This window comes from Talpa occidentalis, unplaced genomic scaffold (genome assembly GCF_014898055.3).
Source record: "Talpa occidentalis isolate TD23 unplaced genomic scaffold, MPIMG_talOcc4v2.1 talOcc4.11, whole genome shotgun sequence".
Lineage (NCBI taxonomy): Eukaryota > Metazoa > Chordata > Mammalia > Eulipotyphla > Talpidae > Talpa > Talpa occidentalis.
In genome coordinates, this window is record NW_023601104.1 from 33,561,286 (window position 1) to 33,579,578 (window position 18,293).

Here is an 18,293-nt window from a genome sequence, read left to right on the forward strand (position 1 = left end):
ACTGAAAAGGAAGAGTAGGTGACATCTGGTCATATAAAATTGTGAGCTGATCAGTCACAATGAATAACAAAATATTTTACTCAGGCCAGATATGAAAGGTGTGAAGATATTTCATGACTCTGGGATTTAAGCTGTGCCTAGTATATACTTTACTCATCAGGTAACTTTTTAAAATTTGGATCAAGAAAAAGTACAACAGGAATTAAGTACAATTAATTTCTGCTCATTTATAAAATGAGTATAAAGTAATTCTGATGATTTATGATTACTGTTCAAAGCAACCACAATCTAATCCTCACTGTTGTCACTTTCTGTTCATGGTCTGGCATTAAATATATATTTAAATATAACTTATGTGCTAAATGGTTGTACTAAGTGTGTTATTGAACATATAATATTGCCACCAAATTTGGAGCTGAGTTCAGTCTTTCATCTTTTCTTGCTGAATCAGATGCATGATTCTCAGAACATTCCAGCATTAATTCTCATTCACCATTTCTAATACATTTTTAAACTCAGAAGTCTTTTTGGGAGTAAAGTCGGGAAATGTTTGGCAACCTGAAGCAACAATCTGTACACAACATCTTGTTATACATTTGAGTCAAATGTGATCAAGATTAAATTATGTTTTCCTAATGACAGCAAAAACTGCCTCGGACTTTATTTGAAAAAAAAAAATTCCTCTGATGCATTTTTTCTAAACAGACAGACAGACACACACACACACATGCTATACACACAGTCACTCAAGTGTCTTAACTGGTACAGCTAACATCGTAAAGCTTAGTGGTCCTTGAGGTGATATGGATAGTAAGCAATACTGTGTCTAAATAATATATCTCTAAGAGTCCTTTTGATAATTTGAAACCTTTTTAGTGGACTCCTTGTCAGATCTGATTATTTGATGGTGGTTGTTTTTAACCTTGTAAGCTGGCAGGAGATAGTCAAGTTTACCCCTTTTTGTTGTTTAATTGTACTTGCTTTATTAATGTTTGATCGAAGGTCCCTTTGAAGGCCCCATTTCATCATACTTTGGGAACATTATTTAAGTTAAAGGGGAATAATATGGCCTGTAAATCCATGTAACTTAGTTCCTGTAAACTTCAGCCTGTTGCCATGGGCTGAGGAGAGGACATCTGTCCACTCTGGCTGATGGAGTCACTGCTTGTTCTTCAGCTTCTGGGCTTCCCTGGATAACATGTGGCTGTCATATGTTGAGGTGAGGCTACTAGTGTCAATCTCATCATTACAAGATCATGCATGGGTAAAAATTCCTCAAACAGCAAGATAGAACAATGGATTTTAATGTAACACATGAAAGCTTATTGATATGGTTTCAGATTTTATGTTGCAACTAACCTTAAAAACCAACCACAATTATCTGAAAAGGTCATTGAAATCTTCTCTTTTCCAATTACAAATCTCTATATGAAATCAGTTTACCTACTTATACTTCTACTAAATAACATATCTTAGCAAATTAAGTGCAGAAATATACATAAGAATCTGATGGTCTTCTATTAAGCCAGATAGGAAGATTTGTAGTAACTAAAAAAATGATTTTATTTCCTTGGTAAAATTTTTTTGTGTTATTGGAAATAAAGCTTTTTACATGAAATATGTTCTTTATATGCATGTAAAATGGGTTTATTGGTATTTTAAAATTAATTAATAAATGATATTTTAAGTATCAGACTTAATTTCTAATTTTATATCAATAGATGTACATGCAGAACTAAAAGTCTTTAGAATCTTCCATATTTTGAAAATGCCAAAAAGCAAAGGAGATGAATGGGTCACATCAACATCAACACTGATTAATTTTATTAATGCAAAAATAAAACCAAAGACAAAGAGAGCAGTAAGAAAAAAAACACAGCTTGTAACCACAAGGGAACATCCACACAGCTATCATAGAATGTCTCAGTTGAAACCTGATAGCCTAGGAAAGAGTGGGATGATATATTCAAAGCACTGAAAGAACAGAACTACCCACCATGAAAAATCCATCCAGCAAAATTATCCTGCAGAATGGAGGAAATATAAAGATATTCCCAGACAAACAAAAGCTGAGGGAGTTTGCTACCACTGGAACTGCCTTCCAAGAAATGCTGAAAGGAGTTTTTCAAGTGGAAATGAAAGGATGCTAATTAATTAGATTAAAATATACAACACATTGGTAAAGGTAAGTATATGCTCAAATGAAAAATACTTTAATACTTTGATATGATGGTATGTTAACTACCTCATTCTGGTATAAAGGTTAAAGGACAGCATATTAAAAACCAATTTATAGTGATAATAATTTGTTAATAAATACATAATATGAAAAAGATGAATCATGACATCAAAAACAGAAAAGAGGGGGAGTAAAATATAGCTTTTGTGTGTGGTTGAAGTTAAGTAGTTATCAGTGCAAAATAGACTACTATATTTATAAGATGTTTTATGTAACCTGATGGCAACCACAAAACAAAAACCCAGGGTAAATTCATAAAGGATGGGGAGAAGGTGTCTAAGCATAAACACTATGGCAATCATCAATTCGTAGAGGAAGGCAGCGAGAGAGTAAAGTAATGAAGGAAATAAAAAACAGCCAGAAAACAATATGAAGACATTAGTAACTCCTTTTGTGTCAATAGCTACTCTAAATGTAAATGAATTTAATTATCAAATCAAAAGGCATATGATCACTGAATGGATTAAAAAAGAAAAAATTAAACTCAAGGATAGCAGAAGAAAGGAAATCGCAAAGATCATGGAGGAGGGATAGAATTGTACTTTTACTACTGGATTTAATGCAGCATTTACACATGTTGATTTCCAGTGATGCACACCTGAAATGTGTAGAATATCACTATGCAATGTTACATCAATTAAAAAATCAGAAATGAAAGAGTGGACATTAGAATTGATAACCCAGATATACAAACGATAATAAGAGAATGCTGTGAACAATTATATGTCAATATATTGTAGAACCTAGAAAAATGGGTAAATTACAGGAAACATGTAACCCACCAAGACTGAATTATGAAGAAAGTTGAAAGATCGATAGCAAGTAAGGAGATTAAGTCAGTAATCAAAGATTTTATAACACAGAAAAGTCAAGGATTATGTTACATTGTTGATGAATTCTACCAAACATTTATAGAATTAACACAAATCCTTCTCATTTTCCCCCCAAAGACTAGAAGAAGAAAGCACACCTCCAACCTCATTTTTGGGGCATATTGCCCTGATACCAAGGCCAAGTAAGGACACTACAAGAAAAGGAAGCTATGGATCAATATCTCTGATGAAATGGATGCAACAATCCTCAACAAAATAGTAGCAAATTGAATTCAATAGCACATTTAATGGATCCATACACCATGCTTAATTGGGATTATCACTGGATGCAAGGATACAGATGCAAATCAATTAATGCTATACACCACATTAACTAAATGAAAGATAAAAATCACAAGCTAATTTGTGATTGTAAAAGAGCATTTGAAAAAATATAACATCTTCTCATGATAAAAATTCTCCATAAATTGGGTAGAGAAGGAGCATCCCTCAGCATAGTCAAGATCATATGTGACGAGTCCACAGCTAACATCATAATCAGTGGTAAAATGCTTCACCTCTAAGATCAGAAATGAACAAGATATCCACTTTTGCCACTTTTATTCAATTCAATCCAATTCAAACTAGAATTCCTAGTCAGAGTAATTTAAAAAGAAAAAGAGAAAGAAAATTCAGAGTCAGAAAAAAGAAGTAAAATTGTCTTTATTACAGATGATATGTTATTTTGTATAGGAATCCTTAAAGTATCTACCAAAAAACTGTTAGAACTGATCAACAAATTCAGGAAAGTAGCAGACACAAATTAATGTACAGAAATCAGCTGAATTTCTGTATACTAAAAATGAAATCTCTGAAAGAGAATTAAAGAAAACAATCCCATTCACAATAGCATCAAAAATAATGATACCTAGAAATACATGTAATGATAGTGGTGAAAGACCTGCGTACTAAAAATTACAAGGCTTTGTTGAAAGAAATTTAAGAAGACACAAATAAATGAAAAGATATTCTATGATCAAGGATTGGAAGGACTAATATTACTAAATTGTCGATATTATCCAAAGTCATCTATAGACTCAATGCAATCTGGATGAACATTTCAGTGATAGTTTTTCACAGAAATAGAAAACACAATCCTAAAATTTGTGTGGAACCATAAAAGACCTTGAGAAGTCAAGAGCAATTTTGGTTTGAGGAAGAAGAACAAAGCTAAAGGCAGCACAGCCACTGATTTCAAACTATACTACAAAACTGCATGATACCGGCATAAAAATAGACACATAGACCAATGGAATAGAAATGACAGCCTAGAAATAAACTCTTACATATAAGACAGGGAGAGGAGAGCCAAGACTGCTCAGTGGGGAAAGGATAGTCTAATAAATGGTGCTGGGAAAACTGGGTAATCATGCAAAAGAATGAAATTGGACCCCTGGCTTACCCCAATCACGAAAAATTATCTTGCAACAGATTAAATACTTTAGACATAGGACCTGAAGCTGTAAAACTCCTAGAAGGAAACAGAGGGAAATCTCCCTGATATTGGTTTTGGGAATTATCTCAATTTTGTGTATCGTTTTAAAATGTCTTTTTAAAAATAGAATTGGGGGGCCCCCCTTGTGGCGCAGCGGTTGAGCAGCCTCTGCAGCGCCGGTTTGTTCCCCGGCCGCCAGCAAGGGTCCCACAAAAAAAAAATAGAATTGGGGCTTCCCAGGTGGCACAGGGGTTAAAGACAGCACTATCAAGCTATTGCCAGCCACTGCAGCATGAGTTCGATCCCTGGCGGCCAGAGAGCAACCCACATGGTGCAGCAGACCTCTCCTGCCTCCCCAGCTGCTCCCCTCAGCAATGTATTTCAGTAGATCTGCGTGTTCTGCTCCCAACTCTGTCTCTAGTGAACGCTCTCACCCCCCACACCCCGCACCTCTGGCTTACACCCCAGTTCTTGTATGCATAATAAATAAATTTTTAAAAAATAATAAAAATAGAATTGTAAAGTGGCCCAAGCAGAAATAAGAGATTTCAATGGAGTAAACTTCCTAACAGATAAAGATCCACTAGTTTCCCTGTATTGTATTTTTTATGAGACATATTCCATGGAAGAAAAATTTTGATTCTCTTAAAATACCTTCTCTTATCTCTTAAAGGAATGAAATTCTTTTAACAGAACACAAATCTCTTTCATTTCTTCAAGAAAGATGTTCAATATGAATATAGCCTTGAGAAAGGAAGCCAACAACTTAAATTTATAATAAGGAGTAAATGATTGTTATCAAATTTCCTTGTTAAGGATGTGTTTAATGCAAGTGTAAATGAATAAGATTTAAAATATGTTGAAAGGGATGGCAGAGATAGAAAAGAAAATGGGTACAGAGAGCTGCATTAGGGTACCAAGGGGAGATTAGATGCCATGTAATTTGGATTCAAATTAGAGCTCACCACAAATTTTATTTTGGAGCTGGAACAAGAAGAGATCACTTTGCATTTATAGTAATTTAGTTCTTTTGAGTTCAAAATATCACATAGATACATTTCTACTTGTTTAATTTTCATTGTAATCAACAACGAAATTAATATCAATTTACTCTTTAAAATATATGTATCTTGCATAGGCCTATTTATTTACATTATAGACTATTAAAATGCAAAGACTGATAAACATAAAGTTGAGGATAGTGGTGGGGTGGGGGGGGGGAGTAGCGGAGGACCAAATTTGCAGCTGTCCATGACACTTAGCTGCCATAGGAAGGAGTGAGTGCATACAAAAAGAGAGGACCATGATGGGACTGATGATATTGGCGTGCTATAAGTTAAGCATTGCCACTAATCTAATTCTGTGTATCTGAAATTTAACAGGAAAAGAAAAGATGAATTTATTGAGGTAGGTGAAATCTGAAGGCAGAGCTCTGTGAGTAGCATCTAAGATGGACTTGCTCTGTAAGAGAGAGGGTGATTTGTGATGTTGGAGAACTTGCTCTGGTGAGTCAGTTCAGGACCATCCTGGGAGGTGATCAGATTGTGCTGTATGTCCTGCGTGGGCTAAAATGGGGTAGCTCTGCATACATCCTAGATGAGAGAGCCCCAGAGACTGGTCCACCAGGAGTCTGCTCCCTATTTGGGTGAACCAGAGTCCCACAAAGTGCCAACCCTTTGGAGACTGTTGTAGGGGTACAACTGCAAGGAGACTAAGAGAGTAGATCTTTTATGTTCTAACCACAAAAAAGAAATGGGCCTTCCACATCAGGTGGCCTCAGCAGGGAAGGCGGTGGTGAGTCAGCGGTCCTCCCTTGCAGAAGTCGCCTCAGGAAAAGCCCAGAGCGGTGGGGTGAGAGGGCCAACCTCAGGTTACCTGGGAGCCTGTCTCTTATGCAAGTGGCAGGAGCTGTGTCTTCTCCAGCCTGGGGGTCTGGGGCAGAACCCCCTCCAACCCAAGCCTGGCAGAGGATCCTCTCTGACTTGCCACCAAGTCTCATTATTTTCACTCCCATGGTGGCCTTGGCCTAATGTGGGGGCTACTGGTTGTGTCCTTGTTGATTCAGCTCTGTCCACTCACCTCTGTGTTCTCTTATTTCTGTTGATTTATTGATATGTAAATGTTTATGAATGGCAATACAATGACATAGTCCAGAATTTAAAAGCATTGAAAGGTTATAGACAGTGAAAACTCTTCCCTTCTACCTCCCAATCAGTCCACTTTTCCAGAAGCAACCACTATTGTTAGATCTTTGTGGCTCAGAGATTTTATATACGTATGTGTGTGTGTATTGCAACATATATTTTTCTATTCTTTGGTCACTAATGGTAGATTACTATATACACAGTCTCATACCTTTTCCACTAAATTTATTCTGGGGTGCTCTAATATTAGCACATGAAGCATTTGGTTAATTATTTTTAACAAGGGCATGATTTTCCACTCTAGGCTTATGTCACCAATTGTTTGAGCCAGTTACCTATTGGTGGATGTTTGGATTTTTTTTTTAATATTTATTTATTTATTTATTTATTTATTTATGTAAGCACTGGGTACAGTCAGAAGCACGGGAGGGTGAGAGAATTCACCAGAGCCAGAGTGGGGAGCAGAGCAGGCAGAAGGACAGAAGTACACTGCTGAGGGGAGCAGCGGGCGGCAGGAGAGGTCTGCGCGCCATGTGGGACCCTTGCTAGTGGCCAGGGATCGAACCTGCGATGCAGAGGCTGCGGGCAGCTTTGCAGCCCAGTGCTCAACCACTGCGCCATGGGGGGAGGCCCTGTTTAGATGGTTTTTGGTCTGATGTTACAAACAATGTTGCATGGAACTGTAGATATGGTATAATTTCCATATGTGAAGACTGGAGGGTTAAATCTGGAACATCCTTGATCAAAAGGTATGCCATGGCTTTGCCAAATGATCCACCACAAATGAATCAATTTCAGTTCCACTGGAACTGTGAGAAGCCTTGTTTTCTTGAATCTTTGCCACCCTAGCGTGTTATCTATCTTTTTGATTTTTGCCAGTTTGCTAGATTAAAAGTGATATCTCAGTGGAGCTTTCATTTGTTTTTCCTTAACAAGAGTGAAGGTTGAGCATGTTTTCAGATATCTAAGGTGCATTTTTATTTCTTTTTGGTGACCCTACTGTTCAAATCCTTTATCTGTTTTTCTATTGAGTTATTTGTCTTCTTAGTCATGTCCCTTTAGGATGCACTTTAAGTGTTTTTGACATTTGTCTTTTGATTTTTCTTGAGGCGTTGTGTGTGTGTGTGTGTGTGTGTGGTCAAAGTTATCACATACACATATAGGTCTCTACATGAGTGTGTGTGTGTGCATGCATATTTTTCCTTCCTCTTTTTATTGTTTATTTCCCCCTTTCCGTCTCACTCAGGAATGGCCAGATGAAAGAGACACAGGGAAAGTGCTGTGGGAGAGGGCACAGACAGGGCTTCATACCTGCTGTGCTGAGCCCAGCTTGCATGGCTTTTGGATTTTTGTCATAGGGAAGGATTTCTCACTAAATATTAAAAATTTTTCTTCCTTATATACCCCAGTACTTTTATGGTTTCCTGCATTTTTTAACACATAAATTTTGTTCATTTGTCATTTGTTCTTTTGTAAGTTGTAAGATGTGGGTACTAACTTTATTTTTCCCAGATGGTTACCCAGATGTTGCAATATCATCTATGAGATTATCCATCTTTCCCCCCTGACTGGGACTACCACCTTTATTATCATATTTCTGTTTGTATTCAGATTTTTTCTGAATCTTCTACTGCTTTCCACTGGCTTCAGTATCACATATTTTATTACTATGATTTTATGTCTTAATATCTGATAAGGCTTTGGCCCTACCTTATTTTATCAGAGTTTTTATGAATATCATTGCTTGTTTATTGTCTTACTGTTAAAAATTTTTGAACCAGCCTGTTTAGCTACACCTATATAGACAAAAAAAAAAAAAAAAAAAGACATGTTAACCTAAGGACAATTGTGTTTTTGACATATTGATTGATCCTTCTTCTTACGCATGTGGTAAACTTCCATTTGTTCAAGTATCTTCTTTTGTCCCACAGAGAAATTTTAAGTTCTCTTGTTACTGATCTTGCCCTGGAGCTCAAGTCTGCCATTGTGTGGACACTACTGAGCCAGTATGAAGGCTCCATCTAGGAGACCACCATTGGTATCTGTAGTTAAAAAACAAACAAGTTTATTGAGATATAATTTACATACAATAAACTTTATCTACTCATACATTTTTTTAAAGATTTATTTTATTTAATTTTATACAAGAACCAGGGTACAGGCCAGAGATGCAGGGGGTGAGAGGATCCACCAGAGACAGAGTGGGGAGCAGAACAGGCAGATGGACCAAAAGCACTGCTGAAGGGGAGCAGCAGGCAAGACAGGAGAGGTCTACCGTGCCATGTGGAATTCTCTCTGTCCTACCGGGATCAAACGCACTGCAGGGGCTGCAGACAGCTTCACAGTGCAGCACTCAACCGCCTGTGCCACCAGGGAGGCCCTACTCATACATTTTTGCTTAAAAAAAGTCAACACTATTTTCAGAACAACACAACACATTGACACTAAAAAGGGTTCCAGGAGGTTTTACCAAGCCAGTAAGTGTCCAGTTTAATTAAGGACTGCTTGGTACATTCCCTGCTGTAATTAATTTCCTCTTGTTCCTACTAGGTCATCTTCTATTTTGTTTTTTTGAATTTGTGACCCCAAAGCATAATGCAGTGCTGAGGCTGGTTTCATTGGGAACCAATGAACACAGTTGACCAGTTGAGTGTCATGTAGAAGAAAGAATGCTGCATTCAGGCAAAAAAGACCAAGCATCCTTGTCCTGGTCCACCCAGTATCCAGCTGACTGGCCAAGACTTTTAGCTTTTTTTTTAAAGATTTATTTATGCATACTAGAACTGGGTTACAGGTCAGAGGTAGGGGGGCCGGGGTGAGAGGATTCACCAGAGGCAATGTGGGGAGCAGAACAGGCAGATTGACTGAAATACACTGCTGAGGGAGCAGCAGGTGAGACAGGTCTGCTGTGACATGTGGGTCATCTCCCTGGCTAAGAATCAAACAGAGGCTGTGAATAGCTTCACAGTGCTGTGCTTAATAACCCCTTCACAGTGCTGTGCTTAACCCCTTGCGCCACCAGGGAGGTTCAAGACTTTTAGCTTTTTTGAGACTCAATTCCCACAATTGCAATGGATGGGTAAATAATACCAACCTTTAGGACTGTGAGAGTGAAATGAGATACAAGATGTGAAAGGTATTAGTAAGTCAAAAGATAACGAACATACAGGGATTAATATTAAAAAGATAAGGAAAATGAAATGCAGACACCCTGTACTCAAGGTCAGGTACAAATTCTTTTAGATTTGGTGGTACCAATCAAAAGAGCTCATGCCCGACCGAGTCTTGTGTCCTGCTTGCAAACAGGACACAAGCAATAAAAGACATGCTTGTCCCTACCTTAAGAAAGCTCATCTACTGGAGTAATATATTTCTTTTTCAAAAATAAAATAGGTTCTTGGGAACTGGTTACATGAGTGTGTCCTGGAAATCCCCTTGGCTGTATAAAGATAACTTGTGTGCTTTTCTTTGTGTATCTCAGAGTCCATGAAGACTTTACAGAATAGTGAATGGAGTCATTCACAGATCTGAGTGAGGTGCAGCATTATGTCATATGGTGCACTGTGATCTACTTACCTGTCTAAGGATGAACAGATAGAATGTTGCTTATAGGAGGCTGTTATGAACAATGCTACTCAGAATGTCCTTGTGCGTGTCTCCTGGGGACATGTGTGAGTTCCTGGATATGGGGAATCACTGGATATGGGGCTCTACATTTGCTAGATGGTTCTAAACTAGTGTTTGAAGTGGTTGCACTAATTCTCCCTACCACCAGCAGTGTATGAAATTTCTCTGATGAATGTGGACAGACCTTACAGTTTTTGCCAGCTGACCAGTGTTTTGTGGTATCTTATGGTTTTACTTTGTACTCTGATATTGAATAACTTTTAGATTTCTGTGAAGTGCTTCTGTGAGGTGCTTCCTCTATACTTTGCCCATTTCTTTCCTGGGTTTTTCTTTTCTTATTGATTTGAATTGAGGATTACTTAAGAATTCTGGTACTTTTCAGAGTGGACAGAGATACCCAGGGACATCCCAATATGACCCAGTAGAAAGAAGTTGTAGCTTTGATGCTGAAGTCACCAGTGTGACTTCTTCTGTTCTTTCCTCAACCTGTCACCTGGAAGAATGAATTTTCCAATTATGTTTTTATTTTTTGTTTCCATCTTAGTTGCATTATAACTAGTTCTTTGAAGTTGTTGATATTTGATTTATGGTCTAATACATGCTCAGCTTTTGTAAATATGCCAAGTGTGACAAGAAGGGTGTCTGTTTTATGGTTGTTGCAGGTCTATACATCTGCCTCATGCCAAGTGTATTACACATGCAGTTCAAATCTTGCTGTGCATTATGTCTATTAAACATTTTATTGTAATTACAGATTTGTCTACTTATTCTTGTAAATCTGTCCACTTTTGCTTTACGTACTACAAGACCATGTTTTAACTTAGCTCGCCATCGCAGGAATGGGGAAAACCTGTGGCGTTCATGAAACTTTTCCTTTGGTCTCCCTTTGTAATCCTGTTTCTCTCATTTTCAAAAGGAAATTACCTCACTTAGCCATTTCACATCTCATTATGCTTCTTTGCCTCTGGAGCACCAAATAGAGGGTACTCTGAAATATTAATTATTAATATTAATCAAGTCACCTTAAATTGAAGGTGAGCCTTTGCATTTTCTATTGGTTAGACATAAATGTATTAAGTGTACTGCATAGCATTAGGCCAATTTGAGATTTTTTGGAGAGTTTAAGCAAAGAAATTACAAAAACTGAATGAAACTAACAAAATTCCTTAAATTCCTACCCACTGATATATGTAAATATGTTTTCTAATGAGTTAAATATGTAGAATGGAAATAGAATTAGAATTTATGCCAAACCCTTTCATTCTAATAATGAGTAATATTTATCACAGTTAAAAGTGAAATACAAAAACCCTAGTCATTTCATTAGGAAACATATATATAATTTTAAAATAACATATTTAGTATAATTTAAAATTTTATGTTTAAGAAATATACACTTATAATTATTATATTTTAATTTCATATTAACTAATTTTATATTTTATAGTAACTAATTTTGTATTAGCTAATTATTGTAATTATAATTGTGACTTAATCTAGAATATCTTAAAATGTTTAGAGCTTTTTGGTCACATGAAATTAAAAGATTAAATTCAGTTTTCCCAAATATTAGGTACAAACATGACAGGATAATCCATGAAAAAACCCTGTGAAATATTATTTATTTTCATATATAATTCTGAGGTCAAGGGAAAAAAAATGATGTAAAAAGTTTGTCTGCTAAAGATGAGTTAGTTTGCATATGTTTTAAACAGACAACAATAGGAATCAAATTAAACAGCATTTATTTTCCACTGTGTAATTTAAAATAATGAAGTGAATGTTTTCTTTTAAAATGTTAATCCTATATTGTGCAAGAAATAACATGATAAAAACTTTTGAGGTCAACTTTTCAAAAATGTAAAATTCTTTTAGGGCCTATGCCAATAGAATAAAGACCATTGACCTCATACTTCCTGGTCTACCTCCTCCTGCCTTTGGGCATTTGTAATTTATGTATGTATGTATTTTCTTATTTAGATTGACATTTATTGGTATGGGTGGTTAATACAAGAAACAAAATATAATTCACAAAAATATTTTAATCTTCTTTGCCTCCTAAAAGGCCAAAGAACCTAAACGGCAGTAATTGATATTAATCATCCTAGAAATACAAATACCTGGTATTAGCAGGCACTTAGTAAACCTCACTGGACACTTGAAGAATGATGAATTTCCTGGGATGACGTTCCCTCCTTTGATAAAAGTGCTTCAATGTCTTAGAACATTTACCATTAGGTAATTCTCCTAATGCTCACTTTTTTTTTTTAATAATAAATTTTATTTTTATATTCCCCATACAATTGCAACCCCCCCATTCTGACCCCAATCCCTCCCCTCCCGCTCCCCACCCCCAAAAAGTGTCTCTGGTTCATAGTTTTTTGTTGATTTTGATTTTCACTTTCTTATAGTTATTCATTTTCCTGGTCCCTTATTTAAGTTTTCTAGATTCCTGCTATGAGTGAGACCATCCGGTACTTTTCTTTTTCTTTTTGGCTTATTTCACTGAGCATGATCCCTTCCAGCGCCACCCATGTTGCTGCAAATTGCATGTGTTTATCTTTTTTGAATGCTGAGTAATATTCCATGGTATATATGTACCACATCTTCTTGATCCAGTCATCTATTTTTGGGCATTTGGGCTGTTTCCAAAGCTTAGCTATTGTAAATAGAGCTGCTATAAACATAGGGGTGCAGGTGTTCTTTGGAATTGATGTTTCTGTGTCCTTTGGGTAAATACTTAGGAGTGGAATTGCCGGATCATATGGAAGCTCTATGTTTAGTAGGTCCAGAAATCTCCACACAGCTCTCCATAGTGGTTGGACCAGTCTGCACTCTCACCAACAGTGCAGAAGAGTTCCTTTTTCTCCACACCCTCGCCAACATTTGTTGTTGCTAGTTTTTTTTAATATGTGGCATTCTCACTGGTGTAAGATGGTATCTCATGGTAGTTTTGATTTGCATTTCCCTGATTGCAAGTGATGTTGAACATTTTTTCATATGCCTGTTGGCCATTAGTCTAATGCTCACGTTTAACCTACACGCAGTTGCGCATAGCAAGGGTTTTATGGTCCCGCCAAGGCAGGAGAGGCACCACACAGCAGTGAGTACCTAGAGCTGGGAGTATTACAAAGGGTATGGAATGGAGGACTGTTTCTCTTTTAGGCTAACATCTAATTGCCTCCCTTTCCACCGACTGGAAAGAACAAGGGAGGAAGGAATGATAGACATATCTATGAAAGGCCTACTGTGTTCGCATATCTTACTAGTTTCTTTCTTACACAGTATTTGACTTTTATAACAATCCATCCTATGGATGAGACAATGGAGCCTGGGGAAGATGACAGGCTTGTCAAGTTTATGTAGCCTGTCGGGGTAGCTGGAATTTGACCCCAGGTCTGCCCAGCTTGACTATATTGAGAGCCTTGGATGTTTGTGCCCTCAGGCAAAGAACTCTGAGCTCATTTCCTTATCTGTAAAATGGGATAGTAATAGCTAATTTGCAGGGTGGTATTCACAGCTTAGTGGGACTCATCATCAGCATAGGGTCTGGCTCACAAAAGGCCCTGGGAGCTGACTGTTCAGGCACAGAGTATTCTGGCAGAATATTCGTGGTGGCCACATGATAGCCAATATTTGGGAGTACAGTTGTCACTTGAAGGTGACAAACTGGTCTTCAGCTCTGAGACCAAGCAGTGAAGATGGTGGCTGAGCTCTGATGTGAGGGTAGTTGAAAGAAAGATGGCTGTTGCTTCCTGCACCTGGAATGAATGACCAGAAGTTAGCTCCAGTCCATTGCAACTCTGCCTAACAATGGTTTCCCACCATCCACTTGTTAAAGATGAAACAGGGCAGCCCACAGATTGGAGGGTTCAAACCTCAATGTTGTCTCACCCAAGCCGAGCAGCAGCCGCAAGGGACACCCTACCTCCAGGGTTCACTTTGATTTTTTTTTTTTTTTTTTGTGGGACCCTGGCCAGTGGCAAGGGAACGAATCACTTTGCTTTTTAAAATACAAAGCAGTTTCAGCCCCAGGCCTATCCTTAACCTAGCTGTAAAAGGAAAGCTTTAACAGAAACGACAATCAGAAAAGCTCTATTTAGATATATTGGACTGAACCAAATCTTGCTTAGAGAATGAGGGTTTTATCATTTTTAATTTTTGAATCATTTGCTATCTAAAGCACTAGATGGCTGTTCCTGGAGCCATCGGTGTTCTTTCGGCGCCTCCTGGTGGCCAATGACCTTCCCTGTCCGAGAGATTATTGGCTCTGGTCAATTCTTAATCTTGACTGCTAGTTAAGAATCACCCTAAAATTCGAATTTAAAAGGTCCATGGGACTTCCGGGTTCCAGTTCTGCCTGTAAAGAGCTTGGAAGCCACCACTCTGACCGAATAACAAGTAAAAAGCTGAACAGATTGAAAAGATCAACAACTCTTCTAGAATCTGTAAGAGAGGTGTGAGGACAAAGGACAAATTGCTGTCCCCAAAATTCGAGAGACATAAGTACAGACAATAACAACTTAATGGAGCAGAGACACAGTGAGAATCAGTGCTGACCAGGAAAACCTTAACTTTAATTGGTTAATTGTCAATATGGATAGTTCAGATTTAAATACTTCAGCAGGACCTCGTTTTAGGGAATTCCAAAAACACGTTTTATTTGCAGAAGCTTGACACATGAGAAATATCCTTTCTAGTTTTGGGTTTGGGGACGGGAAAAGGAACCATTTTAAAATACGCTAGAGCCCTATGTTCTTAACACCTGCCCTCTGGAGAAACTAGTTCAGCTGATCCTGGGTTACTGGCAGAGGCTAATTGATGTGGAGGTAAAGAACTACTCAATGCCAGTCAGCTCTGGCAGTGGGAGAGTGGAGATACCCCACTCAAGCCCACTCCAGTCATCCTTTATCACCTGAGGGAGGACTATGGGTACCTAATGAGGGATATGTTGTGGTAATAATCATCTCAAGAGGTGTGATCCTATACTTCTAAAGTATATTTGATAGGGGGAAAGGATGTCCTGAGCAAACTCCACACAGGCTTTGTGGACTCCACCCCCACGACACTGGGAACTACAAATCCCATGATCACCAATGGGAAGGTCCTGAGGACCTGAGGGCAGAGTTAAGCAACTAGGCTCTGGGTTTGGGTATTTAACTGGCCAAGTGGCTGGGGGGTGTGGCTGGCTTGGCCACAGGCATGCTAGTTTTTTGCCTGCTTTGCAGGTCATTGGGATTCCAAGTCAGCGGAACAGGTAGGACTCATTTGCAAACTTATCTCCCTCTTTTTCTCCTTGAGTTATTCATTTCCCATTTCCCCTTCCCTTGTAAATAAGCCTTCTATCAACCTTTTGTGTATGTCTGCAGTTTAGCATTAGTAAGTCCCCTTTAAGCGCGCAGGTAAGGACCTACAGTCAGGCAACCCCATTTTATATCGGGGTTTGACCTGTAACATATTCATTGTTGTAAACCAATGTTACCTCAATAAAAATAAAATTTAAAACACTTGGGAAGTTCACAGCATAGAGGCATCCCTCACCAAAAGACTAAGATCAAAGCGCAGGACTATAGAATGCTTTTTCTTTGACTAAACCTTTAAAGATTTGTTTAATTACTTTAATTTAATCATTTAATTAATGAACCTTACTAAAGTTTCATTTTTAAGCAGTTCCTTTTATTCAGTACATCATGTCTGGCTACCAAGAAAAAATTTTAAAAGTGTATCAATACACAAAAATTTTAAGGGAAAGAGCAAGCATCAGAACCAGGCATGGCAAGATTCTTGGGATTATCAGACCAGGAATTTAAAGCAACTATGATTAATATGGTAAGAACTCTAATGATAAAAGAACAGACAGGTAATGTAAGCAGAGTGAGGGAAATCCAAAGAAGAGTGAAAAAGAAATATTAGAAATTAGAAAGACACTATAATAGAAAAGAAGAATGTACTTGATGGGCTCAAGAATATACTGGATATCACCAAGAAAAGAATCTCTGAACTTAAGGATATTGCAATAGAAACCTCCCAATCTGAAAAGCAAAGAGAAAGACTGAAAAAAGTTAGACCAGAATACTCAAAGATTGTGGGGCAACTATAGAAAGCATAACACATGTGTAATGGGAATATCAGAAAGACAAGAAAGAAAGAAAGGAAGAGGAAAAAATATTTGAAACAATGACAGAATTTCCCCAAATTGATGCCAGACACCAAGCCACGGATCCAGGAAGCTCAGAGAACACCCAGCAGAGTAAATATCAGAAACAAAGTGGAACTAATAGCCTACACTAAAGTATATAATTTTCAAATTACAAAAAACAAAGATAAAAGAAAAGTACTGAAAGAAGCCAGAGGAGAAGAAACCTTTACCTATAGAGGAAAAAGTTAAGAGGAAAGAAGTTAAGAGAAACCAACTTTCTTCCAGAAATCTTGCAAGCAAGGAGAGATTGGAACGACATGTTTAAAGAGTTGAGAGGGGGAAAAAAATCAACTTAGAATTTGTGCCCTGTAAAATTACCCATCAAAAATGAAGAAGAAATAAAGATAAACATTACTTGGATAGACAAAAATTGAAGGAATTTTCTGCCAGTCAACCTGTTTTCTAAGAAATGCAAGACAATGACAAAAATACCCATCAGAAACTTGGACCTACATAAAGAAAGGAATATTATCAAAGAGTAAATGAATTTAAAACAGAAACTCATTTTTTTTTGTATTTTTAAATAAGAAGTTTATTTAAACAAGATGCTTGACTTGAAAACTACCTAGAATTCATTTCTTTTAATTTATCTCTACTTAAAGACAGATTGCCCTACACAGCTATGTACAAAAAGTTATAAAATTGTCCTTGATTTTACAAGGATAAATGAAAAATATTACAACTCGCCAATTGAAAGGTATGAAAGAATTTTTATATTGTTCTATTGTTAAACATTGACCAGCAAAATAACTTATTAGAATATAAAGGTAAGACCTGAATGAGCATGCCACTCAAGAAGAAATGGGGTTTTTTCACAGAACCAATATTTTCCTCCATCTCATCTCTACCTGATGTTGATCAAGGCATACTACTGGCCATTTACTTAGAAAAAAATGCACTCTGTGCACAATTACTGTATATTCAATAAAGCTCTGGTGAAAGGAAAAATGAAAGAATAGATGAAACTGTACTGCAGTAAGCAGGAAGTGGTGGAGCCAAATTGTGGTTTTCTAATTGAGAATGTCTTCTTGGGCTGCAGGAACAGAGTTTAGAGGAAAGTAACAGGGTCCCTCTCTAGAAGACCCCTGTTGTCTGTGGGCACATAGCAATTAATAGTCGCTTTTTCCACCACTTCCAACTGTGCAGGAGGGTCTGTTTCATTAATTGGATACCTGTCAAATTGGAATCTGATTTGCCTCATCGACAAACCCTTTGTTCTCATGACACATTTATTATTTACTAAGAGCTGTATGCCTCTTAATCTTAAACTGCACCACAGAACCATCCTGACCCACCACCTTTATATTAATGTGATTGTTGTTCTCAGTCTGGACTCCCTCCTTGGGTTTTTCTTTTCTTTTCTTTGAAATTAAACTTTATTGGCTAAAATGCCAAAGACAGTAGACTTGGCTAAAGTCCATCTATTGTTAGTTGTGAGCACCCATTAGCTACAACTTGGTGGTGGTGCAGGGCTCCTGACCACCTCTGTGTTGAACAGTTCATGGAGGCTGTGTGTCTGCAGCTCCAGTTGAAACTGATCTTGTCTCAAGGTCTGTGGGTCTATGACTTCTGGGTCTATGACTCTTTCCTTCTGGGTCTGTAACTCCCCTTTTTCCATGGCAACCAACTAGATAAGCTATAAAATAAATAAATAAATAAATAAAAACAAAAAAAAACCACGCTCAAAAATGCCCAGACTGGGAAAAATGAATAATTTGCCATATAGAGCAAAATGGAAGGAACTTGGAACTATGTGTAGTAAAGCAAGTCTGAATGA